The sequence below is a fragment of the Lissotriton vulgaris genome, chromosome 3_2, assembly GCF_964263255.1.
Source record: "Lissotriton vulgaris chromosome 3_2, aLisVul1.2, whole genome shotgun sequence".
NCBI classification, from domain to species: domain Eukaryota; kingdom Metazoa; phylum Chordata; class Amphibia; order Caudata; family Salamandridae; genus Lissotriton; species Lissotriton vulgaris.
The window spans coordinates 250,075,028-250,102,544 of NC_141690.1; positions in this window are offsets into that span (position 1 = coordinate 250,075,028).

Consider the following 27,517-nt stretch of genomic DNA (forward strand, 5'->3'; position numbering starts at 1 on the left):
TGTATTTTACTCGGTCAGAGTGGCGAAGGAAAATACCTTCGACATTCTGAGGGAACTCTGCTCCGCACACCAAATTTAGAGTTGTCTGCTGGCCCTGTGGACAGCTACCTACATTGACAGGGACTCCTGCCATGGTAGTTTCAGTCCTTCATGCCACTCACCTGAGTCTAGTCCGCTGAGACGATGCTGGACCACCCAACTCTCACATTCTGGCGCCTGATCAAGGAACTGAAACCTTAATTCAAACTTAATTCAAACACCACCCCAGAAGGGAAAGGGGGTTGGGACAATATAAGAAAAAGAGAGACTTGCATCTTCTGGGTCTGCTACCGATTTCTTTGAGAGCCTGCTTACAGGCTCTTCAGTCCTAGGACAATGTCTCTTAGATGTGCGGTGAGTTGTACTGCAAATGACAAATAGAAGTGTTATAAGCCAAGGTTGTGGCCATTTAACATCCCACCTAATTGCTGTATGAATACATTCATGAGCGATCACTTACATAAAGAAATGCCTACTGCTGCATAGACATCAAAGTAACCAAAAGCATCTCTTGGAGTAGCTGCACTTCTTGGAATTCTCAGGATACCACATTGAGCAATGATATCTCTTTTGGCCATATATTAATATATTTGAATATATTATCATAAACCATTCAAGCACCTTGCTGTTGCCAAAGACAAAAATCAAGTAACTGTTTTTTTTCACAGAGAGTCTTTGTGCATCAGTAACACATCAGAAGAGCACAAATTCAATGGCTATCAATGGGCTTCACTGTGAGCTTTTGATGTCCTTGAGGAAAAACCTGCGTAGCAGTTTGTATTAATTGTACCAGAAAACATTGTCCCAATTCATGTCAGAAACCAATATCAAGGAAGGCGCCAGCAACAATGTCAAAATATGCACCAGAAACAATGTCTAGAAATATGCCATACTACTGGCAAATGCGCATAAACAAAGTCTAGGGAATGCACCAGTCTTTGTTGTTACTGATTGTCTGTCTTGCTATCTTTAGTTATTGTTAGTGTACTACTCAACCATATTCTTTGTCTTTTTGCCAGAATCTGGCATCTAGGAGTGGAAGATCCTTTGTGCGGGAGCATGTCATCGCTGGAATCGTTGGAGACGATGTTCTCAGGTGCTTCAGATAAGTTGGGATGCTGGAAAATGCTGGGCGGAACCCTCAAAGCCGGCCAGGAGGTTTTTAGGTGAACGGGAACAGGAGAGACTAGTTCTCTCCAACAGGTGAGTAGGCCAAGCACTGCCTCGTGATTTGGGCACGGTACGAATACCGCTCCCGAATCCAAGATGGCCGACCAACACATGTGCTCCTAAATCTCACAAGATTTTGAGTGGCACACAGCAGGAACGTATGTCACACAACAGGCCTCTGGGAAGAACATATATATGTCAAAGGTCTTTTTGGGTCAACAGGGAAATAGGCTGCCAGAGGAAGCTTTGGGGGCATGGTGACATGTGCTCTATCCTTGAAACCCACAGCACAAAGAGCACAGGAAGGCCAAGAACTGAGTATCATGACACTGTCTATGGACAAAACGTTTGAAGGACAATACAGTCCGACATGATGATCGGCTAGCAATTTTTAAAAAAATTGTGTTTCTCCCAAAGCAGGAGTTTGTTTTTGAAAAACAAAAATTGTAATGGTCACACATGACAGGGCGTAGCTTCGGAGGGTTTTTTGGGGTGTAACACTCCACTAATAGATGTATCTTCAGGTGGATATCTGGGTACAGGTGCTTTCAGTCAGGTATGGTGAGGTGACTGTTGCATACCGCCAGGAATTTCTACATACAGACAGTCAAAAAAAAGCACACACACTGTCTCGCTATGTTTTGAAAGTTATTACAAATATTGTATTTTCCTTCACCTAATACTCCTGCCAATCCGCATTACACTCCCTTGCAATGCCCTTTAACCCCAACTCATGCACCCTGCTTGATGTATAATGTATTTTATCATTATATGCCATTATGATTGTTGGAAAATCTGAAGCTCACACCCCCACAATCTTACTGACCAAGCTTCGCCCCTTCCCACATGCTGGAAATTTTTCCCAGGGTATGGCCCTTTATTTTTTTTCCTGTTCCTTATAGCCAGGTTTTACTCTAAATAGGGTAGATGGTATTAGGTCCTTCCTTTGACAGCCCGTACTTTGTTGGGTCATCAGAAGAAGTATTCTGTTGAGAAGCTACTAGCAAAAGAATGGGATTATAATTAATTGAACTGAATGTCATTAGAATATGAATCAGTGTTTCCAGTAAATCAGCAAAATACATCTAGGTATCAAAGACATAGAAGAAAGGAAAATCTTTTTTATTCATTGACTTTATCACAAATATTGTAAGATACTGAATAAACAAAAACTTGGTGCTACTTCCTTTCTTGTGACCTATTGATCGATCATTTTCAAAGTTCTGCTTTAATACTCATTTTCCAGACACGGATGTGAGGGTTTCAGAACTGATTTGTGGTGTTTCTCTTTCAAATATAATTTTTGGCTGTTGTTCAGACACTGTCTTTGTGCTAGGGGATGGCTCTCACAGCAGTAGCAATAGTGCTGGCTCAAAGAAGGTGTATCCAAAAAAAAGGATGCAATGAAGAATGAGAGCTCAGTACCTGGCTGCCATCAGCCTTCCTGAGTAGTCGACAGGCACAGACAAAAGTGCAGCCAAGCTTAGAAACTTTGGCACCTTTATCAAGTGAAACCTACAACCTACCCCTTACTTTTACCATCTACCCTGTGGCGTCACTCAGGAAGAACTAATCAATAAATCAATCAATCATAGCATTTGTAAAGCACACTTCATACCCATGAGGGTCTCAAGGCGCGGGGGGGCGGGTGCCGCTACTGTTCGAAGAGGCAGGTCTTGAGGAGTCTCCTGAAGGTTAAAAGGTCTACGGTCTGTCGTAGGCGGATGGAGAGGGTGTTCCACGTCTTGGCGGCAAGGTGTGAGAATGATCTGCCGTTGGCGGTCATTCTTCAGATGCGGAGGACGGTGGCGAGGGCGTGATCTGCAGAGCGGAGCTGGCGGGCGGGGGTGTAGAGGCTGAGTCGTCTGTTGAGGTACGCTGGACCGTGTTGTGGAGTGCCTTGTGTGCGTGGGTGTGGAGCTTGAAGGTTATCCTCTTGTTGATGGGGAGCCAGTGCAGGTCTTTCAGGTGGGGTGTGATGTGGCTGCAGCGGGAGATGTCGACGATCATGCGTGCTGAGGCGTTCTGGATGCATTGGAGTCGTTTCAGGAGTTTGGCCAGGGCTCCTGCGTAGAGTGCGTTGCCGTATTCCAGTCTGCTGCTGACGAGGGCCTGGGTGACCGTCCATCTAGTTTCGGTAGGGATCCACTTGAAGATCCTGCGAAGCATTCAGAGGCTGTTGAAGCAGGAGGAGGAGACTGCGTTGACCTGTTTTGTCATGTAGAGTGTGGAGTCGAGGATGACCCCTAGGTTTCGTGCGTGGTTGGTGGGTGTAGGGGGTGCTCCTAGTGTCGTTGGCCACCAGGAGACGTCCAAGGCCGAGGGGGTGGAGCCGAGGATGAGGACCTCTGTCTTGTCCGAGTTCAGCTTCAGTCGGCTGTTCCTCATCCAGTCGGCGATGGCCTTCATTCCTTCGTGGAGGTTGGTTTTGGCGGTGTGGGGGTCCTTGGTGAGCGAGAGGATCAGCTGGGTGTCGTCGGCGTAGGAGATGATGTTTAGGTCGTGCTGTCCGGCGATGTGGGTGAGTGGTGCCATGTAGACATTGAACAACGTTGGGCTGAGAGATGAGCCTTGGGGTACGCCGCAGATGATCTCTGTGGCTTCGGAGCAGAAGGGGGGAGGCGGACACTCTGGGTCCTCCAGGAGTGGAATGAGGTGGTCCAATTCAGGGCCTTCTTTCGGATTCCAGCATTGTGGAGGCGTGCTCTTAGTGTTTGGTGGCAGACTGTGTTGAAAGCGGCTGACAGGTCCAGGAGGATGAGGGCTGCGGTTTCTCCGTTGTCGAGCATGTTCCTGATGTCGTCGGTGGCGGCAATGAGGGCAGTTTCGGTGCTGTGGTTGCTGTGGAACCTTGACTGGGATGGGTCCAGGATGTTGTTCTCTTCGAGGAAGCTGGTCAGTTGTATGTTCACAGCCTTTTCGATGACTTTCGCCGGGAACGGGAGCAGGGAGATGGGTCGGAAGTTCTTGAGGTCCTTGGGGTCCACCTTGGGTTTCTTTAGTAGGTCGTTGATCTCTGCGCGCTTCCAGCTCTCCAGGAAGGTTGCTGTCTTGAAGGAGATGTTGATGCTTTTCCAGAGGTGGGGTGCAATGGTGCTGCTGGCTTTGTTGTAGATGTGGCGTGGGCAGGGGTCTTCCGGGGATCCGGAGTGGACGGTGTTCATGATCTTGATGGTGTCATTGTTGTTGATGTTGGTCCAGGCACACAGGCGCTTGGTGCAGGTGGTGTTCGTGGGAGCTGGGGTGTGGGCTGTTGCCGGGGTGGTGACGACATCGAAGGTGTCGTGGATTTCTTTGATCTTCCGATGGAAGAAGGTGGCCAGCGAGTCACACTGGTCTTGTGACAATAGGATGTTGTTGGTGTTGGAGCTGGGGTTCAAGAGTTCCTTCACGATGCTGAAGAGCTCTTTGCTGTTGTGTGCGTTGTTGTATAGGTGGTCTTCGAAGGCAGTCCTTTTGGCAGATCTGATGAGTTGGTGGTGTCGGCGGGTGGCGTTCCTGTGGGCTGTGTAGCTTTCCGGTGTTCTTTCGCGGGTCCAGTTTTTTTCTAGTTTTCGGCAGGTTTGCTTGGAGGCCTGGAGGTCTTCAGTGAACCAGCTGGCTCTCTTGCTGGTGTAGGTGTTCGGGGGTTTCTTGAGCGGGGCGAGGGTGTTTTGGCGCAGTTGTTGATCCATTGTCTGAGGCTGTGGGCTGCAGCGCCTTGGTCGGTTGGGTCTGTGGGTGGGTTCTGGGCGAGGGCGGCGGTTAGCTGGTCCTCGGTGATCTTGCCCCAGCTGCGGCGAGGCATCTGCTGGGTGCGGTGGTGTGTGGTGGGTTTCCGGAAGGTGAAGTGGATGCAGCGGTAGTCGGTCCAGTGGAGTTAGGTGGTGCGGTCGAAGAAGACGTGGCTGCTCGCTGAGAAGATGTGGTCAAGCGTGTGGCCAGTGGAGTGTGTGGGTGCTGTGATGAGTTGTCTGAGTCCGAGGTTGCCGAGGTTGTCGATTAGGGTGGAGGAGTTGGTGCGTTGTTGTTCTCGAGGTGGAAGTTCAGGTCCCCGAGGAGGATGTAGTCCATGGAGGCGAGGGTGTGTGTGCTGACGAGGTTGGTGATGGGGTCGCAGATCTGCGGTCGGGATCCTGGGAGTCTGTAGATGATGGTGCCTCTGATGGTAGTGTTGGGGTCGGTGTGGATCTGGAAGTTCAGGTGTTCGGCGGTGCTGAGGGTGTCGTCGGTGTGTGTCGAGATTTTGAGAGTATTTCTGTGGAGGATGCAATTCCTCCTCCTATTCCGTTGGTGCGGTCCTTGCGGGTGATCTTGTAGCCTTCCGGGATGGCTAGGGCGATGTCAGGTGCTGAGGAGGGGGTCAGCCAGGTCTCAGTCAGGAAGGCGATGTCTGGGGCGTTGGTGTCGAGTAGATCCCAGAGTTCGACGGCATGTTTGCGGGCAGAGCGGGTGTTGAGTAGGATACATCTGAGGATGTTGGTTTCCATGTTGGGTGGGTTGGCGGGCCGGATGCTGGTGAAGCTGCAGTTCCGGCAGGAGAAGAGTCCTTGGGTGCGTTTCGTGGCGGCCAGGCTGCAGGTGCGAGATCGTCCGGCATTGAGTGCGTGAACAGTGCTGAAGTCGTAGCGGAGGAGAGTGTTGTGGTGTGTGCGGGGTCCAGGGTTCCTGGCGCTGGGCACGGTCCAGGCGCGGACGGCCACAGACGGGCTTGCCTTAGGCGTGCCATCAGCGCGCCAGCAGCGTGGCCGCGCAGGGTCCGGCATATATGGGGAGGTGGGAGGGAGGAGCAGCAGTGAGGTGGGAAAAGCGAATGGGCAGTGGTCAGTCAGAGGGGCGGGCAACAGGTGACACAGCGGCAGGGGAGACGAGTGGCACAGAAGGCAAAATGGGGCACAGGAGGGGGAAAACAGTGGCACAGAAGGCAAAAAATGGGGCACAAGGAGGTGAAACAGTGGCACAGAAGGCAAAAAACGGGACACAAGAGGGGGAAAACAGTGGCACAGAAGTCAAAACACGGGGCACAACGAGGGGGTAAACAGTGGCACAGAAGGCAATAAAAACGGGGCAACAAAATGGAAGAAACACACTTACCAGCGAGACCTCGGCAGCGGCAGGGGCACACAGGCGGAGCTGTGCGGAGGGGGAGAGACCTACCTGGAGGGTCAAGGGTCCCTCTCCTCACCGCGCAGCTGCCGGCCTATATGGGGAGGTGGGAGGGAGGAGCAGCTGGGAGGTGGGAGGCGGGAGCAGCGAATGGGCAGTGGGCAGTCAAGGGGGTGGGGCCGCAGGGGACACAGCGGCTGTGAAAAAGAGTGGCACAGGAGGCAAAAACGGGGCACAAGGAGGGAGAAAACAGTGGCACAGACGGCAAAACACGGGGCACAAGAGGGGCAAAACAGTGGCACAGAAGGCAAAAAAACGGGGCACAAGGAGGGGGAAAATAGTGGTACAGAAGGCAAAACACGGGGCACAAGAGGGGGCAAAACAGTGGCACAGAAGGCAAAAAACGGGGCAAAACAGTGGCACAGAAGGCAAAAAACGGGGCACAAGGAGGGGGAAACAGTGACATAGAAGGCAAAAAACAGGACACAAGAGGGGAAAACAGTGGCACAGAAGGCAAAACACGGGGCACAACGAGGAGATAAATAGTGGCACAGAAGGGTCACCAAAACAGAAGAAACACACTTACCAGCGAGACCTCAGCAGCTGCAGGGGCACACAGGCGGATCAGCCCTTTGCTAAAGAAGGCCTCACAGAAATCTTTTGGGTAGTCGTTTTTCCATTCCCCATCACTTCAGTTCTGGGTCTCAACACTCTATCACCAGGGAAGCAGTCAATACACTCCCATTGTGTAGGGATGCTGTGTCTAATCTCCATCACGTCATGTGAAATGCATCCCACTGGTCCTTCCACTAAAACTTTTTTCACACAAGGAGCCTTAACACTATGCACTTTGGGGCTGACTTCCTAAGGGCTTAAGTCAAGCAAAGCGATGAAAGGGAATTTAAGCCCTAAAGTGGGATTTACTAAGCCATAGTAAATCCAGAGTAACGCAAGGCATCCCAAATTGCTGCCTTGCACCCCCCTGTGTTGAGAAGGCATTCCGTGGGCGGAGCATAGATTTTCCTCATTCATCCACCTATGGACTTTGACACAATCCCAGATTTATTAAGGTGCGAATATCTGCGATTGAAACAAAATGGTTACACTTTCCCAAGTGAGGTCTAACGAGGAGAATTATCTGTATTGCTCCTTGTTACTACTCTTTCAATGCATGCTGCATTCTACAACGAGCTGACTCATTTTAAATCTAAGGTTGGGTGTTTTTTCTCAACAGCTACTAGATACAAGATCCGGCATGGGGCACGAATAGAGCCTGGGTTGTCTCTCGTGTGATGGGAGTGAACAACAAATGAAAGAAAGGACTTACACAGTTGTTTCTCTAACTTCTTAAGCATTACCCCCTTGTCTATAACTACTGTGTGGCTACAGGGAGCCGCCCTCGCTCCTACGCTTTTTCGAGCACAAACTACAGTGAAACTCTGTAAGATTAACCCGGCTCTTTTCCTTGTGATCTTCGATACAACATGATGGGTGAAGAGGGACGGTGGCGATCTCCGAGCAATGATTTTTAATTAATGATTTTTTAGTTAATATCTTTGATTAACGTTTTATGCGGCATTGTCCTGACTCACGGAGATTAAAAAATGAGTGCACTATCAGTTGTTCGCTCTAAATTAGTTTAGCAGGGCAGAGCAATATGTTTCTGTATAATCATGCACATATGTGAATATGTTCTTGTTCTTCCACTTGTCTATTTTTCTTACTTGCAGATTTTACCCGAAGTGTGAGTACATGACCTACTTATAAGTACAGGTTCAATCCTCGATCCTCTTATTAAGGTAGGTATAATCACGGGTATCTAGTAGTCCTGATGAAAGCTAGACTACTAGCTTATCCGGCTGAAACATGTCTGCTCATTTACAGAGAGAAGGGGTGAATGGGTCATAATCTACCATACTTACCACCATCCTCTGGTTTGCAATACATTTTTTATCCTGATCAGGGAATCTGTGAATAAAATAGGTATTTGGAAATCAATGAGTTAGTTTTACATCTGATTTTCTGCATGTGTTCTTTGTTTGATCCCTACTCTTCTTTGTGTTTATATTGTTTCCCCCACCCTATTGCTCCACCTCATGCGTTGGGCTGCGCAGGGGTGTGTTTAGCAGCCCAATGATGAAGCATGCCACAAATGTTTGTGGGTGAGGGCAGTTTTTCAAACATTTTGACTTTGCCACTAAATCTCAAAAAAGCAATTTCTTCACACCATAGTCATGTTGGTCCTGGACTGATCCCATTGGTCTTTATGGCTCTAGTTGTCCTGGTTCCCTCGATTCTTGCCAGCGTGGTCCTAATACCCCAGTTTCTAGTCCTCCTGCTCTACTTGGAACTTCATGTTGTGGTCCCTTGGTTCTTCCCTCTTTGGTCTTCCTAACCCTGTTCCTGGTCCTGCTTATTCAGTTTTTTCTAGCCCACTTAGTCTTACCCCTTTGGGTCCTTGGTTTCAATACCCCTAGTCCACCTGTTCCTTACCTGACTAGTTCGCTTGGTCCTCCTCCAACATGTCATGATACTCTTGGCCCTGGTCTTCGTGCTCATTGTTATCTTGGAATAACTTGTCCCCTTTATCCTGATACCTCCTTGTTCAGGTCATCCTGTTCTTAACCAACCAGCTTAGTCAACATGACTCTTGCTATCCTGGTCTTCCTTGCTTTGGTCCTCCTTTCCTTCCTCATCCCGATCTTCCTTGTCATCGAATGCCAGGTCCTGATACTCTGGGCCTCTGTGAATTGAGCTTCCTTTTCCCCTTGGTTGTGGTCCCACTGGTCCTCATTGCCCTGGTCCTCCTAGCTCTTGCCCTGATAGCTCTGGTTGCCTGTCCATCTCCTCTTTATTCTTCAGGTCCTGTTCTCCCAGTCTTCATCACTTTCAGTCTGGTATGCCTAGTAATGGTCTTCCTATTCCTGATCCCCAGAGTCTGTGTTATCTTCCTGGTTTTGTGCCCACTAGACTTGATTCTTTTGTTTCTGATCCTCTGGATCTCTGGATGCCTAATCTTTTCGGTTCTGGTCCATATGGCCGTCCTGGTCTTTCTGGGGCCCCTTCTCCCAGCTCTTTCTTTTCTGATCCTTTTGACTCTCGTCCATTTAACCTGGCCCTTCTTATCCCTCTCACCCTGCTCATCTGATTCCCAGTACATCAGTTCCTGATCCCGCTAGTCCCTCAGTTTACTTAGTCTCTTGTCTCCTGGCCCTTAAAGGCCTTTCCCACCGAGCGGTCCCTTGGCTTGGTCTCCCTGTAGAACTGTTGGCACGTCCACCTCTAATGAGCAGGACAGGAGTTGCTAGCCATACTTCATTTGCACTACATGATAGTCAGATACGTGCCAGGATTTGAAGCTGTCAGTGTAGTGCCTAATTTGTAAAACGATAAGTGCCAGGGCCCACAGAACTAACTTAAAACAAAATCCTAAACTTACTACCATTTTGGTATTCACAGAAGGCACTTACTCATTTTGGTATTCACAGAAGGCACTTACTCATTTTGGTATTCACAGAAGGCACTTACTCATTTTGGTATTCACAGAAGTTAGGAGTCCTACTTTTAGGACTCCTAAATGCCTTCTGTGAATACCTAAAATCTTAAAGTTAGGATTTTTCTCAGTTTAGGAGTAGTAAAGTTAGGAATACCAAAATGGTAGCAAGTTTAGGATTTTGTCTTAAGTTAGTTCTGTGAATCGGGCTCCAGGTTAGGAGGCCACTGCAGCTTGCAACACCCATTGCCCCTACCAGCACTGCCAACAAGAATACCTGCATAGCTACTAAACATCACACATTTACAAGTGTGACAATTTAGATTATTCCAGACATCCACCCCCATAAGAATGTCTTCGGTGACCGGTATTGGTTGGTCCTTTTTAATGTTTATTGAATCAATAAACAACTGCTATTGCGTCCATTTCTAAATTAGACAGACAGCGGCACCATGTGGCAGACGGTCATAAGTGCAGATGTTGACAATTAAGTGCCAGTGCTAAGCACCAGAAACCACCGGCTCAAATTAAGCACTGTGTCAGTGGCAAGCTTTTATTCATGCAGCCTCCTTGCTTACGCTGTGAGATTTCAGTCTGACACCTGTGCGGCACATTATGTACATGCAGCTGGTTATTGATGTCAGCCATATAGACATTACCCCATCCTACGCGTGAGAAAACCTGTTGCTGGTAATTAACAGTGTACTATGTGTGTATGTAATAGACAAGGAAAACATTGTTCCACGTGACATACATTATTAAATGTCACAGCTTTAGAATCTGAGAGGTGGAAAATTATTAATGGACTCTTTTGTGACCGCACTGTTTGTAATCTGTGTGTGGCAGTTTCACCAAAATAAGATGTATAACCTGAGTGACATCACACACCCGTTGAATCGCTGCACGTCCTTACAGGAAGTGATATCACAGACTTGTTTATTTTTTTGCAGTTTTATATAGCTTGAACTGGACCAAAGGCATTGGAGCACTTTACATGAGCACCAATTACATTACACAAGAACACATTCATGTCTTTGTGGACACGGGGAGACTAACTGATATACCCAGAATCACAGGATGTTGAGCCGATGCCGAGACTCGAACCTGGTTCTCAAGCTGCAAAGTCACAAGCTCTGGCCAGTAACTCTTATCACAGGAAACAGAATTCATCATAGAACTTGTGACCTCAGCGATGTACCGGTTCATACTTTCCTAAACAATAGTCATTACAAACTCTCTAAATACCAGAAATGTTAACAAAACACCCAGGGCCTACTTACAAGATGGTTTGCGTTGTGTTTGCACCATGCAACGTTGTACATGTGCGACGCAAACCTTAAGTATGATTTATGAAGCCGAGCAAGGCCACTTTTCGTGGCCCTGAGTGGCTCCATAAATCTGGAGTATGACAACGCAGAGCAAATCGCAGCGTTGCCTTAGTCTGCCCTAGAAAGGCGTTCCATGGGCATTACATGGGCGTTCCCACGCAACGCACATGGTTTTTGATGCGTTCCAGAATTTACCAGAACTGGTAGCCCCGGTGTGGTGCCAAAGATACACCTTCCCAGGAGAGGCATAACAAAGAGAAGTATCTTTAGTTCTCCTCGTTGCTTTTTCTTTCAATGTGTGGTTCATTCTGAAGCAGACATAGAAAGAGGAACATGTCTCTCAGGATTGGCTCTGTGCAGGAAGTTGCCCCTTCCTGCCCCAAAACAATCCTGCGTACAACACAGGCACGCTTGCACCATGCTGCAAGGGCGCCTACGTTGCCACTAGGTAGCCAAAAGGACACAAGCTTAGCGGAAAAGGTGGGAATGTGCAGTATTGCCCTAAACATGGCGCATTCCTGCCCTTTCCCTGTCATGCAGCGCGGCAAAGTGACTTGCTGCGCTGTGTGACTTTTCGTAAATAGGCCCCGTAAAACGCACAAGCAATTAGATACTAAAACTGAGTGGCGCCGCTAGCGTGTCATGGGCCCTGGGGAAGGAAAAAGGCCCCGTGATCTCTGTTTGAACTGTGAAATACAGCAATAATAAGGGTTCAGTGGGCGCCTCTGGACCTCGGTGCCACTGCACCTGCTGCACCAAAGGCAGCTACGCCCCCGATAAAGCAAGAAAAATGTGAAAGACAGGCTTTTGAAATATCAGCATTCTGATTGAATAACAGACTTTGCAACGCAAAGGGGTGTCATTTGCTGCATCCAACTACCCCAAAAGATGTCCTTGCACCTTGCAAATGCCACTTATTCTTTGACCTTCAAAAGGTGCCCCTTTATCACAGGGATGTACTTTAGGATGCATACTCGAGTTATATTGAAAAATGCAATGTGATAATAATTTGGTGGAGACTGGAGGGAGATCAGGGGCCTGCGTGGGCGACGTGTCTGCTTCAGCAGGCCTCTTTGTTAAGCAGGTGTTCATCCACCACATTGTGCTTGCCTGCTCAATCAGGTGCCTTTGTTAACATGAAGTGTCCGATGAGGCTCTTTCTCTGGTAAATGAATTGGAATCAGGTTTATGCACATTTAACATTTCAAAGAGGTTTCTTTGACTCTCTAAGGAAACACAAAATGTATATATTCAACTAAAAAGACAGCTCTTTCGGTTAATGTACCTGCAACAGAGACTGAAGTGTGATCTCAAAGTCACAGGATTGTATTACATACATATGTAAGTATTAAAATACGAATGTGAGTATCCTTAAAAGCATTGGCTTTAACCACTTGGTCAAGCCCAATGGTAGAACAGCAATTCAGCCATCTCACAAAAATGGAGCGCAGAAGGATATTTGACCTTCATTTAATTTCATTTGACGTTCATTTAATTTCATTTGACCTTCACTTAATTTCACCATACCACCCAGTTGTGGATAATAGATTATACATTTACAGGTACAAAAACAAGGACATTGTACTAATTAAATAAAAAAAAATAAACCATAAGCAACATTAGCCTTCAGTAAACAATTCCAAATCTTTATTCGGCTATCAAAAAGGCAGCCATAAAAGTACAAGCAAAATAGCATATCTGAATATAGTTCAAACATTTGATACAGCACACAGTTATAATTATAAAATTCATTTCATTTGTTGCACTATAGCATAATACTTTTCCTCACATTAATCCATCACAAATAGAGCAACATTTTAACATATAATGGGATTATCTAATGTCTCCAGATATTTCATTGCTACTGTGTGTGGCCTAATGTTCTGTGCAATATGCAATGGTTTCAGACAAAAAACGCATAAAATCCTGATAAAATTTACAAAAAAATAGAAAGTGCAATGTGCTTTGTTTGCATAGGTTGTCACAGGGGCATAAAACCGTGTCAGGTGGACGTAGCTTCATGGTTGGGAAGGCAACTAGATGGTACACAATACCGCATCTCATTCTTATTAACACGAAACGATGCTGTGCCTTGGCCACATATAAGAAATAATTATTTCCTCCCTCCTTCAAATTCGGGGATTTGTACAAGGTGGCCGTTGGTTTATTCTGCTCTTCCATCGATCCACAGTCCAGTCCATGCTGGAGAAAAGTTTCTTTAAGACTTTTCTTTGTAAGTGACAATACCTTTGTGGGATCCGACCAGATAGATAGCTTAATCAGCCTTATAAGGGAGGAATTAATGTACAATAGCCAGGGAATACTTAATACATCAAAATAATTGATCTAGTAAAGCAGTTTCTTCCTTGTCCCATAGTGAAGCCCACAATAACAACGGTCTAACCAATAAAAGATCCTCTAAAAACTTTAGTCCCACCTCATGGTGTACAGTAGTGTTTGTTGCAGAGGAGGGTAGATTTAATAGAAATTTAAAAAAGTCGGGGGCATATTACCAACAAGTAGCGATATTTATCGCTAAAAAGGCTTAGCCAAGGTTTGTTTTATCGCTGCCTATCGCTGGATATGTTTGCGGAGAAAACATGCTATTAGCAACGTTTTTCTCCATTGTGCTAAAATATCTAGCGATAGCGGCGAAATACATGAATATCGCTGAGAATACAGCGATATTCACGCATTAGCAACCAAATGCTCTAAGCCATGTTATCCACCTCCCATTGGATAACATGGCTAAGAACTGGTCTGGGCAGGTGTTAGTATTTGGAGATATTCGCTCTTAGCGCGAATATTTCCAGTGCTACGCCTGCCTTGCTAATAGGCGATAGCGACGTTAGCGACTGCTTTCAGTCTCTAACTGTTGGGTACACCCACTTTGCTTGTCATTAGCGATAAACATCGCTGACATGCAAAGCGGGCCCGAAACCGCTCGCTATCGCCTAAAAGCTGTCGCTAACATCAGTTAGCGACAGCTTTCTAATCGATAGAATAATTGCCTATCGCCCCCCATGGTAATATGCCCCCAGTTTTCTTCTATTTGTAGGGGCGTGCTATTTACATAGTCCCAGAGGCCCGACCCATAAAGAGCTGTGCTCACTCCTTTGGCTTTGTAAATGGCAACCACTTCATTAATTGGTCGGTTCCCTAATTTTGAAGAAAATTTTAAAAACCCTTGGGATGCCCTGCTCATTTTAGCTCTAGTGTTTAGAACATGTTGCGACCATGAGACGCTACCCATAAATACATTTTCCAAATAGCAAAAAGAGTTCACTGAACAAATTGCGATGTTATCAATAAAGAAAAATTTGCATGGTTTATGTTTTGTCCCACAGACCATGGTAAATGTTTTAGATTTGTTAATTATCCATTTTCTTTTGTGTCATCAACCCAGCAAAAGCCTCCATCAATCTCTAAAGGCCCACTGGAGTCCGTGCCAATAAAACTGCGTTTTCCGCAAACAACAATACAGGTATTGGGCGGCCAGCCACCCGAGGGGCATCCGCCTGAATCGTCTGTAAGCGGTTATCTACTCCATTGTTAAAAAGAGAAAATAATATTGGCGCTAGCACACAACCCGGTCTTATACCTTGCCCTATTTTAAATTTAGTTGAACATTCCCCCTGAGGGCCAAAAAGGACTTGGCTGGTTAAGTTCTTGTACAAACGAGAGAGAAATCCAACAATTCGCCAAGGTGCTCCCATGAAAGTCAGGGTTGACCAATGTAGGTTATGATCAACCAGATCGAATGCGCTACTTAAATCGGCAAAGCATAGATGCAATGCACCAGTCTTATACCTAGTATATTTGCTAATGACTAGCTCTAGATTAATACATTGCTCGATAGTCCCGAGCCCTTTTCTGAACCCATATTGCACCGGGGATAAGATAGAGTGCTCTTGAGCCCATTCCTCCAACCTTAATATTAAGACCCTACTCGTTATTTTCAAAGAGGTGTCTAGGAGAGATATAGGGCAATTATTTTTGGGATCTGTTTTATCCCCTTTTTTAAATATGGGTACAATAATGGATTCCCTCCACGAGGATTAAATTGTATCTGTTACAGCTGAATTAAATGCCCTAGTCAGAATAGGTCCCCATAATTCAGGGGCAGATCTGAAATCATCGACTGGGACCTCATCAGGGCCCGGGGCCCGGCTCCGGCGCTGGCCTGTATAGCACGATGGACTTCTTTGTTAGTAATGTTCTAAGGGAGACATCCCCCCACACAACGGCTCCCAGTAAGGCCCTGCCATGCATCTCAACACCGGTATTAAACATTTCAGAGAAGTGTGTCACCCATCTATCACAGGGAACAAAATATGTCATTGTTCTTTAAAAAAGGAGCATTTACTGTATCCCAAAAAAGTTTGGGATTCCAGGTTTTTACAGAGATGGCCAGGTTTTCCCATGCTTCCGCCTGGAGTGTCTTTTTCCTACCAGCTATAGCTAATTTATACTCAATCCGAAGGGATTTAATAATTAAAATATCCTGTGGGCGATTAGACAGGGCCTATTTAAGTGACGTTAGTGCTTTCGTACATGTGCTATCAAACCATCCCCTTCTATAGTTTCCTGGTCTATTTGGTTACTTGGTTAAAAATGATTTGGTTGAGATTACATTATGACTAAAATTTCCAATCAATATATTTGGGACAATTTCGTCCTGAAGACAGTAGTTTATTTCCTTGTAATTAGACCGTACTATTTTCTGCATAAACCTACGGGGATCAACACCCGTCCACTTGATTCTTACACCATTGTTTCTAATAGGGTCAGTACGGTATACAACCTTTAGCACGCATTTTTTACAACGCACTACCATTACCACGCATCTTTTACAACGCATGCCATTACAACGCATAGCACTTTGGGGCGATCTGACATAGGGAATGGATAGTGAATAGGTTAATTTACTATCCAATAACCTTCCCTAGTGTCCACGGGGACTGGTGTTGGAATAGTAAATTAAACTATTCACTATCCAGCACCCAAAGCACTATGCGTTGTAATGGTATCGCGTTGTGAAAAATGCGTGGTAATGGTATGCGTGGTAAAAGTGTGTGTTCTAACATCATACATCCGGTCAGTACTATTTACTAGTTAGAATGAGGCCTATCTTTGGCCCCAAAAACGAACTGTAGTGTGAGTAGATTGTGGTCGCTAAGAATCGAGGATACGATACTAAGAATACCACACATATCAATGGCGGGGACAGACACCAGTAAGTGATCTATAGTAGAAAATGAAATTCCCCCTGTGAAAGTTGGTACTGTTTCCCCACTAGGACCGCCGTCACCGCTAAGTAATTGGAGATCATATTTAGAGATAATCAGGTTTAGGGCTTCCCCAAACTCATTGTGGCAAAAATGATAATTTTCCTCCCCATCCTGATAAATATGGCCACATACCTGAGTGGTAGATACTGCACATATCTGTGAGTTAAAGTCCCCTGCCCACACTAATAGATAGTCCATATTAATAGGAGCTAGAAAGGTTTCAAGGCTGTGGTCAAGGGCTGTAGCCACACATATTATAAAAATTTACAATCAGCATATCTCTCCTCTTTTTTTATTTTGCCACAGCAGTTGTGCATAGGGGCCCACTGATGCAGCCTTTTTGACATTAATGGAGATTTAAGTGGAAATAAGTATCTGTAGTCCCCCTTTAGCCCGCCCAGCTGGAGACCCTAGGGCTTTTACATAGTATGAGAAATACCCTTCTACATGCACTGGATTTATGCGCCAGGTTTCTTGTATACATATGACGTCATAATCAGATATAGTATTACTCCAATCAGCATTCCCTATCTTATTCCATAGCCCATTCACGTTCCATATTGTGAGCTTAAACACTCCCTCAGTGGGCTGACATACAGGGACCATACTTAGTGCATGAATGGGTATATTACAGGCACTAGAATTATCATTGACAATCCCCATGGGGGGCTTGGCTATAGCCGGCCTACATACTGGATGTGTCCCAGTGATAGGTTTATAATCTTTAAGCCATAGCTGACTTGCTTGTACAGTCACCGATTCCCTTCCCCAATAGTTCCTAGAGTCCCTGGTATGGCTTTGATTAGGACTGAGCCATTTATTATCATCTAAGGTACTCAGTGCCTGGTATCCATTTGGCCCTACAAATTCCGAGCAATATGGCAGATACAGCCTTGGAGTCACCCTTAGCGCTTGCAGGTTTGATATTTCATAGGACATTGACCTGTACCCCGTTGATGTCGAAAAACAAATAAACAGTTGGAATATGCCTATATCTTGGGTGGCCAGGGTACACTGCCTCATCTTTGTGTGGACGCCTCTAGCAACTCTAGGATTCCTAAAATTAATAACTACACAGTCACCTTGAAGTTTCTTTCCAGCAGCCCAATCCCCCCACTCTCCGTGTGAACAGGATTTTGTGTGTTCTAACAGGCAAAAATATGTGCTTATCGCCAAGCCAGTGGACAACCTTGTTCTTTAAACATTCAGTGGATTCCCTAACCCCTGGCTTCAGCGGGGGGACATTACCCAGTATCGCCACATATTGGCAACAGACAGGTGGCATATTAATGGTAACTAATTCCTGGAGGGGGCATATTAATATTGATAGGGTGTGTATTTGTTAGGCTCAGTGAGGATTGATCCACAGCATGTATTATAGGGCCTTGTTACAATGGCGGATGGACTGGCTCCGTCCGCCATGGTGGTGTATTCAGGGACCTTCCGCCATGCATGTGACAGCCACCGCAGCGGTCACTTTCGGCACCTTTAACATTGCGGTGTTGGCTGCTGACAGCAGCACCACGGCGAGGTCAAAAAGAGCATGTTGTGCATTTCACTGCACTACGTGACAGGTACTACACTGTGCCTACCACTTGGTGCAGTGAATGTAGGAGGCCCAGTGCACCCACACCTCGCCCCAACACAAGGGGGACCCACAAAGGGCCCCCAAAACCAAACTCTGCATGCCTTTTAATGGCGGCTGCACCGCATGGAAAGACTGACTGGAGACCTCATCATAATTTGGCGGACAGTGCTTGCAATGCACCACCACCATTTTTATGGATGCAGACTGCTATGCCGGGGAATCGTAACGATTGCCTGTGACGGTTCCGTGGCGGACAGGCTTTGCCTCCACCGCTGTCTGGATCCCACCGCCATCGTAATCTGGCGGTGGGAGAATCGTGGTCCCCAGGGCCGGCGGACCTCACCCACGGCCCGGTGGTTGCCGTCCTTCTGCCATCGTAATGAATCCCATAGTGACAGGCTCCCTAATTAAACTCTTGGGCATTGTTCCCCAAGTAATGCTCTTCATTTAGTCTGGTACGGGCCACAGCTTCAACAGGGGGCGGGCATGCCACCTGTAGCATTATTCATTCTCACCTCTAGTAGTCATGGCCTCTTATCTGGTGGCATTACACCGGCATTAATAAAAAATTCCGGTCATCCTCCACACTCTCCAGTCAATTTTTAAGTGGCATTAATAAGCCATTGATGACAGTTGTTAAATTTTCCCGAAATGGGGTCCATGCTGATTTGTCTATGGGGTTACTGTTATTATCCGCTGTTCCTTGCAGCAAAGGTATATCCGGGGAACTCAAATTAATAGGAATTTTATTTTTGGTCTTTATTTTGCGTTTAACTGCTGGCGGATGAACAATAGTTGGAACAGTAATTGCAGCTTTAGCTGTGCCTGTATGTACCGGGGTGGGGTAATAGGATGCTGGTCACTGCAGTCCAGAAAAAAACGGACCACCTCTGCCAGGGCACAAAACAGAGCCCAATAGAGACCCGTTTCGAGGCCTCCTTTAAAAAACTGCCCGTGCTCAGCACCGGTGAGACCCGGCCCACTTAAAGCCCTGGGCATGACTAAGTTTTTTGCATTGCTTAGATTTTGATTAAAGTGACACAAGGGGAGAGTAGATGAAACTGTGCCAACTTGTGTTAATAAATGAGAATTTTTAGCATTTCTTGAGAACAGTGATATATGTTCACTCATTGGATCTTAGCAAAATAATTAAAAATGTAAATACAAAGAAATCTGGTAAGTAAAATGTTAACCTAAAGAGAGGAAATCAGAAATATTTGGGAAACATGGAAAACTGCTAGAAAGAGTCAGGAATGAGGGGAGAAGGAGAGAATGGAGGCATGAAGCCGAGGAATGAGGGAGTGAGCCCTATTGTACATGAGGCAGGGGGTTAGGAGAAAGGAGTGAACTAGGAGGCAAGTGATGAGGAGAAAGGAGTGATACACGAGGCACGTGGTAAGGAGTAATGAGTGATACACAAGTAAGGTGGTGAGGAGAAAAGAAGGGAAAGGGACACAGGAATGAGGGAGAGATTAAATCTGAACTGAGGGAATGCGCACAGGGGGAGCACAGGGGGAGCTTTGGGGACTTCGATAGTTAACGCTCTTTTCTTCATAGTCATTTTATTTTCATGTATTTAAATGAAAGGTGTGGAAAGCTGTCGTCTTTGGAGATGGAATGACTGGGATAACGTGGAGCATGAGCCAGGAGATTCAGGGAGATGGTGAGCATGAGGGGCAGAGAGAGAGGAGGGAAGGGACCTTAATGAGCCAATCACATCCCCCCCTGCCTCAAAACATATGAACGTGTGCTTGCGTGATGCAACTGGTGCTCATGCACAGCTCTCCAATGCAGAGTTGGCGCTATATAACCCTGCAAGCGCGGGAAGCCGGAGAGGGCACCGCACAGACTCGTGCAGAGGGGAGGTGCGCAAGCTATGCCAGGCTGCCACCAGAGTCCATCAGGGAGGAATGTGGCCCAGGGAGTGACGTCAGTGATGGTCACGCGCCCCAGGCAACAGCATCCACTGTGACCAAACAAGCATTTGCAATGTAATAGGACTCGCATTTACGCAAGACCTATTGTATTGAAAAAGGGAGTGCAGGCGGGTAAGAAGGTATGAACAGGAGTGGGGGAGGGTAGGGGCGAGAAGTCATGGACTATAGGGCGCTGTGGGGGGGAGACAGGGAAGAAATAACTGGTTGGAGTGAAGGGGCCAGTAGCCATGGAAGGATACAAATGAGGACATCGCCGTCATGAGGAGGGACTAACAAGCATAAAGCCAATTGGAAGGCAGCATTTAGGACCTGAGCCAATGAAAAAGATGGGCGGAGAGTGGGCGGAGCTTCCACGAAGCTTCCACACTATACTGAATACTGCATGCCTTGCAAAGCGACAGCGCATGCGCTGCAACGCTAGGCTCGACCTAAAAAGGAAAGGAGAGACATCCATGGATACTGTCTTAAGAGATGGCCCAAAGGAGGGGGCAGTATGTGGGAGCTAATTTTTTAACTTACAAATGGACAGAGACAGCTTCCTCAGAGAGATGCCAGAGGAAGGGGGTGAGACATGGGGGCTTGCTTTTTTGTTTGACATTATTACCATTAATATAGCAGGCGAATTGGCAGTGGGGTTCAAGGGTCTGGGGGGCCCACTGCATCATAGGTATGACAGACTTACTTGCAAAAGTTTCAAAGGCGCTAATTTTTCTTGGTAGCACAAGTGCCAAGAGCACCCTTTCTGCACAGCAGGGATTGGGTAACACGCGGAAGCTAATTATTTTTCTGAAAGGAACAGCGTGTTTGAATATTAGAGTGATGACCAGGCATGGTGGGAAAATGGTGTAAGAGGCAGAGGAGACAGCCTGCGACTCAGAGCCACTGGCATCATTAGTGCACTTGGAGCAGTTGCATTGATACCCAGATATATGAGGGGCTCACATCACCCCAGTTATGGGTAGCAGTGCTTTTCGGCCAGTTTCTGTGTTTCTTTGATACATTTGCTCTGTTACGAGTCCTCACATTTGTTATGGATTATGAGCGATAGAAAAAAATTCCTCTGAAATGGTCTCATAATCCTCTTCCACTGTGCTCAACGCCGCTGCTCCCACTGCCTCATTTATTGCCATAAAGTTTCGGAGGTGGAGCAGACTTCTCAACATTTTGCTTTGGAAGTAAGGGACTCAGAGCAAAAAAAGTTTGAAGACCTCTGCCTTAGTCTGTACACGATCTACACATTACATTATCAGCAAAGCATTTACTGTGCTTGTCATGTGGCTACAATGTCAACTAATAGTTATAAAAGTGTATTCATTTGTATTTGCTAGACCCAGTTGTATTTTTAGTTTTTGTTCTTTATTCGAGCAGAGCATATGGTTCAAGATACATTATGTACTAAAAAACAACCATCAACAATCAAAAAGGCAGCTTTTTTTTTAAAAAAGGTAAAGCAGCTAAGCCTATAATCATCCAAGAAACAAAGTGCAAATTCATCTTATTACATAGCAGCAATGAATGAACAAAGATTTACTAATACACCTAAAGTGCAAAGTCGATGAGTTGCTAAAGCAACTAAACCTACAATCATTCGCCATACAAAGTGCAAAGTGCCAATTTATCAAAATTTAAAGTGCAAAAAATACAATCAAATTCCTAATACGCCTAAAGTGCACTATCAATAAAGTGCTGGTGCCTACGTATCTAATGCTCCTAGACTGCAATTTGATGAAAAAATGCAAATGTCTCTTAATAAAAAGCTGCTACATTGATCTACCACTTTCAGTATTATGAACTCCCTTTAATCTTCTCTAATTCTTTAAAAAACGTCCAATTTTTTTCAATTTGTTTTTTGTCGCTCCTACCCTCATGGAGTAGACTTCTTCAAATCTTTGAGTTCTTTTCATTTTATTAAACCATTTCAGCTGTTGTCATAATGTCATCATTGTTAAACCTTTTAGCCATATGAATTCGAGTATAGTTGCTGTACATTAATACAATATTCACTCTGATTTCACTCTAATTACTCTAGTGTTTCTGCATTAAATTCATGCCCTCAAACTAGAACAAAATTAGTCTTAGTCCCTCAATGTCATCATTTCAACTCTCACTGTCAGTTTGTAGCCCATACATCCATTTGTGTTCCATTCTTTAAGGGAATCGCTCTAAATTTCCCGCACATTGATTGGTCCATATGTTTTGAATGATTATCCTGCTCAACTATTCCGCATTATGCACCTGTTCTGAATATTCTGAATACATGGAATATGTATTTTTCTTTACTCTCTGTTCTTAATACTATTTGGAATATTTTTGCAGGCATTACATTGCCAATTCAGAAAAATCCCAGTGTGTTATTTGTTGGTATCACTACATCTCTGGTCATGTCTGCGTGTACCAATCTATCCCACACCTTGGCTCCTTGTTTGAATTCAAATTGGGCACCTAAAGGATAGATTGGTACATGCAGACATGACCATGCAGAGTAAAGAAAAAACATGTTAGTCAACACCACAAATGTGCACTTTAGGAGGCTTCAGGCTGCATATAAAGAGGGTTCTTTAAAATAATATGTTCGTTTTGGCTTTATAGTGACTTTCACAATAGCATAATGGAACATACAGAAAATGTTTGGTAGTATGTATAACAACACCCATTCAATACCCAAACAAGGGATTTTGATGTATCCTAAGATCACTGCATTTTTAATGTGACCCCCCACTGAGTAGGAAATATGAATCTTTATATTGAATGTTATCAAATTATCTATGGGTATTATTGCAATTTAAGAATGGTGAGTTAATGAAATCATTTGGAGAACTCAAGATTAAATTAGATTTTGAGTCAGCTCAATGTTTTCATTACTTAGACACTCACTTAGCCCTTGTCTTTCAGATACCGTAAACCTTGCAGACAACATCCCTCTAGAAGCCAAACTGATGATGTCTCATCTTCCAAAGCGTGGCCACGTTTTACCATGTATAAAATGTTGGTTATCAATAGCCCATAATCCTTCCCAAACCAGAAGAACAAATTCAATTTAAGTATCTCCATTGCATTTACCTGACCCCACAGCACCGACAGGGCATGAACAGGAGTACAACTCCAAACTGTATCCCAGGTGCAGCAGTCGAATGAGACTTTCTCCACTCTACCTGGAGCTGTAAAGTGCTCTGCCCCTTTTGGGACTTTACACAGGAGACTCTGGGGCTCATTTATGATCCCTTGCGTCACTTTTACACAGCCGGTGCATCACTTTTTGTGACGCACCAGTGATGTAAAAAATGCACCTTGTTGCACAATATTTACAAAGTGAAGAATCTAGGTAGATGCACCACTTTGTAAACCCCTGCGCCACATTATATCTGCGTCAGGTATAATGTATGCAGGGGTGTTCCGATGCAAGAAAGAGTCATAGAAGTGACGCAGTGAAATCTATAAGGCGCCATTTTTGCACCTTATAGATTTTTGTCAGAAATACTGAGGTATCTTTAACTCCTTGAGACATGATGCGTCACAATGTAAATATGACGCATCAAGCATGTCGCAAGGAAGGCGCAATGAAAATTGATGCGCCACTTTTCATAAATGATGCCCTCTGTGTGCTGCGCTGGGCATGACACTTCACCTGACTTCAAACATGGCTGCACTGAACATAGTGGAGGGTGAAGGGTACACACATGCAGGAAAGATGCTACTACGATTAGAGCTGGCAACTGGGAAGAGAACCATTGCTCAACATTGGCAGCATACTGAGCCTCCCATAGGTACTGGGTAAAGAGCATGTATGGATTTGTGTGGAATGTGTGAAGAAACAGTCTATGACCTCTGTAGATGCACCCAGAAACACCCTATAGTATCGGACAGTTGGATAAGCTACATACAGAGGGCCTATGATATAATGTACGAAATGTAACACAAACTTAGTGCTCTGAATATTTGCGGCAACGACTCTATGGCACCGTATGTATTTGTACTGTCTACTGTTAAATACTTATGAGCAGATGTTTTCTATAAGGTGTTTATGTTTTTAAATTTCCATCAACATAATTTCTAAAAAATAGAAGGGTGAATGCATACTATGGACTAGGGGACAAGATACTATACATTTTTGTATTTAATTATTTTGTAGCCAGAATGTGACTAGTTAAAATTCAGCAAATCAAATCCCCCAATGGTCAAATTACTCTAATCAACATGGACTTAAAACAAGATTGACATTTGAAATGGCTGCTGCATTTATTTTGACAAAACATGTCTGGCTTGTCACGCCATTAACCGCATCGCTGCTGCGGCGATTTTCGCGCTGTGCAGCAATTTTAAAATTACCGCGATACATGACGAGCTCAGCTCGTCATCAGCACACGCCACCCGTGGGTGATGACGAGCTGAGCTCGTCATCAGCATCGAAAGGGTTAAAGTACAATACATTATATTCCAATGAGTAGCTGGGTTAGGCCAGGAGTGAATATAAAAATAGGCAAAGTTATTTTATTTAACACTTGTATGGCGCAACAAATCATCTCCGAGGGCAAATCTCGGGGTAAATCTCGGGGCCCGGCAATACAGAAGAGCGTGTGATGCTGTCCCTTTGGGTGTCTCTTCCTTACCTGTAAATCCTCTATGTGATTACTGCTCTCCTGTTGCCATATGCAGGCATGTCAAAGCTGTGCTGGTCCACTGTGCGCCCTTCTGCCACAACATTTCTTCAATGTGCCCCCTCCTGCTCTGCACCCAGTAATTGTGCCCCCTTACTAACACCAGCCCCAATATGTACTCCACCACCGCAGCTCCTTTGTGGTCTCTCAACTACCCCCTATGATCATCCACCTCCTCAATCCACATTAGAGAAGCACTCTGTCTTGCCCCTGGCACCACTGTTTGGGCCCCAAACCCCTTTAGCCCTTACCTGTGCCCCTTGCTTCACTGGACAGCTGTCCAATATCTGGTTGGTCAAGGAGGTCATCTCCAATCCTCTTTGTGCCCCCTGCCTGCCTTTCAGCTCCTCCGTTAGCCCATAACCTCCCTCATATGCCCCTCACTGTGCAAACCTACCTCAAAACTAGGGGTCATGCCCTTATCCTACTAAAGGACATTTATGTACCCTTGATGCCCTTCTATGTTGCCCTGTCACGCTGAATCCTTTCTGTGTGCCATTCTCCAATAGAACCCCTATATGACACCATAACCTACTGCCCCCCTGTGTACTCAGACCCTGAATGTAGCTCTCAAGCGCCACCTTCCCAGCAAGCTCTTTTTGTATCCCTCTGCCCTTAATACCCCCTCAACAAGGACACATTATATGTATCCCCTCTCCATCTGGGTAACATTTCTTTTTTTTTTTAATCACTCATGATATTTACGAACATAAAGAAAGGTGTTTAATCATTTTCTTACACCTCACAATTCCCATGCTCAGTTTGATTTTTAAGTAGATTTCTTGGTGCTCATGTTCAAAAGGAAAGATTTTAGAAAGAAAACTATGCTTGGGAGTGGGTTTATAGCTTTTTAGATTAAGTCCCCTGGGAAGGGGGATTACAAGCTTCCATCCCCCAACAATAGGGTAGCTTCTTTAATGTTTTCACATCACCCCTGCCTTGCCCAGGTGCAATGCTAGTGTGTGTGCCCACAATACCTCTCATCTTGCCAAAGCCAAGAGGGCAAAATGATGCCCTCTGCACTCTAACCTGTCCAAAGTACAAAAAAAGAAAAAAAAGAAAAGAGTGGTTGTGTAGGTGAGCTAACATCCTCAACTGTCTCCTGCTTTAAAATGGGGAACTTGGCGCAGGTGTGGGTGCCAGATAATGTGCTAGTCTGTCTACCTCAGCAAGCAGACCCAAAATGATCTTGTACTCACCCTCTGATAGCTTAGCACAGAGCATAGGGCTTAACTTAAGAGACAATGTGTAAAGTATTTATGCAAAACTTGAAACAGTAAGACTGAAAACACCACATAAAATAATTCCACAATAAGTTAGAACTTAATTGAATAAATAAAACAAGACCAAAATGACAAAAATTCAATTAGTAGAACTGAAGAATTTGAATTTCAAAGTTTCTAAGCAAAATAGTGCCAAGAAACAAAAAGTGCCATTGAGGATCTCTGGTTGCGCTGGACCAGGACATAGTCACACCTTCAGGCTGACTGTGATGGGGTGCGGGCTGGCTACAGAGAGTTAGGCCAGCGGAACAAAGTACATTAATCCTGGTTTCAGAGCATTGCGTGAATCTGCATCGAATATGCGTCACACAGTTTAGGTGATGCGTCGGGTATGAGATGCGGCAAGGCTACAGTTCAAGGTCCTGATGTGTCCAAGGGACTTGCAATATGGAGTTTGGCGTAGAGGATGCGAGGTGGCACCACATGGCAGGGTACACGCATAGATGGCAGAGTCCTGGTGCAGGGGATGGGAGTCTTTTATGTAACTGAGACTTCAGATCAGGAGGCCAGCCAGCTAGCCCTTGTAGTCACTCTAGGTTCTGTGGTCAAGTCATGCATGTCCAGTCTTTCTTGCCCACGCAGGAGGGCAGCACACCAGCAGGTTAGCACAGCAAGAGTTCAGCAAAGCAAGAGTCCATCTGAGCGGCAGCCCTTCGGCAGCACGCCAATCTTTCCTCCTGGCAGACTATCCACAGGCCCAAATGTGTACTGAAGTTGTGGTGTCTGAGGTCCTGTACGTATACGCAGTGGTATCTTTGAAGTGGGTGAGACTTCAAAGACAGGCCTTTGAAGTGCACAGAGGTCCTTCATTCCTGCCCTGGCTCTAGCTCATTACAGGGAAGTATGCAGCCCTTTGTTTGTGGACAGGACGCATCCTGTACAACTATAGGTGAGGCTGGGTCCAGCTCCTCCCTCCCATTCAGCCAGGATGGCCGATCAAGTCACACCTCATCTCCCAATGTGTGTGGTTGTCAAGGGGTAATATACAAAGCCCAGCTGTCACCCACCCTAGACATGTGATCAGAGACAGGCAGCAGGCACCATATGTGCCCTTCCGTAGGGGTGACTACAGTAAAAAGGAATCACATAAGAACCACTTGTCTTCCAGTAACTGATACACAATTAAAAAAATCAAACTAAGATGTTTTCAACCCAAGTATCTCCATCTCACACTAATGTGCTCTTTTCCAATAATGCATAACAGAAACCAGGTGTTGTAACCCAACTATTAAATCATAAAGCTAGTTAAATGTGCTCCATGCTGCGTACTCATGCTGTTACCTATAACACAAGGCTTTCCCAACAACCGTGAGATAAACAAACACCTCAAAGCCTACCTGCACCAGATAACTAAACAATTAAACGTACCTTCACATTTGTTGTGTCCCAAACTTTCCAAAACATACAAGCATTTTCAAGGGAACACAACCCAAGTGATTCAAATTTATGTGAGACGTGTCACATGATAAAACCACATCACGTGACACAGACACCCTGTGTAAACATGAACAAAATACTCTGGTTAAAGTGCACCAAAAAAAAACAACGTGTGAAACACAAAAGTTGATAACAGCCTATTATTTCCTGAAAAGCATTCAACATGTGTTCCATGCATTAAGAGTCGGTACATTGTCTGTTTTCCACAGTT